At 35.3% G+C, this 1,889-nt stretch overlaps 1 protein-coding gene across 2 annotated transcripts in view; it reads left to right on the plus strand.

Moving 5' to 3' along the window:
* LOC106878075 (uncharacterized) overlaps positions 1-1,889 on the plus strand; it is a 47,515-nt gene that overhangs the window by 33,529 nt on the left and 12,097 nt on the right. The window lies entirely within an intron of this gene.

The raw sequence follows: 1,889 nt of genomic DNA on the forward strand, positions 1-1,889 counted from the left end.
AATTGACCCCAGGACTTATTCTTTGGAAGCCTAGTACTTATTCTATCGGTCTCTTTTGCCGAACCGCTAAGTTACGGGGACATAAACACACCAGCATCGGTTGTCAAGCGATGTCGGCGGGACAAACACAGACATACAAATACATACACACATACATATATATATATACATATATACGACAGGCTTCTTTCAGTTTCCGTCTACCAAATCCACTCACAAGGCTTTGGTCGGCCCGAGGCTATAGTAGAAGACACTTGCCCAAGATGCCACGCAGAGGGACTGAACCCGGGACCATGTGGTTGATAAGCAAGCTACTTACCACACAGCTACTCCTACGCCTTCTGTAAATGTTTTCAGTCAAATATTTAATGTTAGGGTCACAATAGATCATCATCATCATCATCATCATCATCATCATCATCATCATCATCATCATCGTTTAACGTCCGCTTTCCATGCTAGCATGGGTTGGACGATTTGACTGAGGACTGGTGAAACCGGATGGCTACACCAGGCTCCAATCTGATTTGGCAGAGTTTCTACAGCTGGATGCCCTCCCTTGATTTTATTTCTAATTTAAGTTTGAAACTGGATCCAGATAATTTATGATGGCATCTTTTATTTTTTACTTGTTTCATCTATTGGAGTGTGGCCATGCTGGAGCACCACCTTATAAGGTTTTGTTAGACAAATCAACACCAGGACATATTTAATTTTTATAGTTTGGTACTTATTCTGTCAGTTTTTTTCTTTTTTTTTGCTGAACCATTAAGTCACAGGGATGTAGACAGACTAATATTGGTTATCAAGCAGTCATAGGATAAATACAAAAGATACATTCATGTGTGTGTGTGTGTGTGTGTGTGTGTGTGTATACATATATGCATATGTATATGCATATGTATATACATATATGTATGTGTATATACATATATGCATATATATGTGTGTCCAGGTGTGCATGCTATATGTGTATGCATATATGTATATATGGGTGTATATATATACATATATAGAAAAATAATTAAATGGAGTTAAACGCAGGTGTTATTCAAATCTTTTTACTTCCGACATATGTTTCGAAGGAAACATTGGTATTATTCCAGAAGGAATAAAATGGTGTAAAACAATGCAATCTTCTCATCAGGGAAAGAAAGAAACCAAACACATCAATAAGACATTTTAACAGAATGTGATGACTGCGTATATGATGAAGGGATCACTAGCAAGTTTTTTTAAAAACATTTAGTAGATACGTCAAGGTAGTTTATAGACAGAGGAGGGAGAGAAAGAAAGAAATTAGCAGAAAACTAATAGTAGAGAAAGAGATATAGAGCGATAGGTGAAGTAGAATAAAGCTTAAAGGCATGGAAGTAGATATATTTAGTGGAAGTGAAATGTAAGAAGACAGTCAAAGGTCGAATTTTATAGAATGATAGTAATCACTTATAGGAACTGAGTGTATGTTTTTGCCTAGCGTTCCCTTCATCATATACACAGTCATCACATTCTGTTAAAATGTCTTATTGATGTGTTTGGTTTCTTTCTTTCCCTGATGAGAAGATTGCATTGTTTGACACCATTTTATTCCTTCTGGAATAATACTAATGTTGTCTTCGAAACATATGTTGGAAGTAAAAAAGATTTGAATAACAACTGCGTTTAACTCCATTTATTTATTTATCTATATGATACAAAAACATTTCACCTAAACCTGGAGTTTCTATCTTTATGAATAGGCTGTTACATCCTTGTTACTCGTGTGAATTTTTGCTACCCTGGTAACTATTTATTTATTGTTCCCATGTTATTTGTAAACACTGAAAAAACACACATACATTTATATATGTATAGATATATATGTGTACACACACACATACACACACACA

The sequence above is a fragment of the Octopus bimaculoides genome, chromosome 1 (assembly GCF_001194135.2).
Source record: "Octopus bimaculoides isolate UCB-OBI-ISO-001 chromosome 1, ASM119413v2, whole genome shotgun sequence".
In the NCBI taxonomy this organism is placed as follows: Eukaryota; Metazoa; Mollusca; class Cephalopoda; order Octopoda; family Octopodidae; genus Octopus; species Octopus bimaculoides.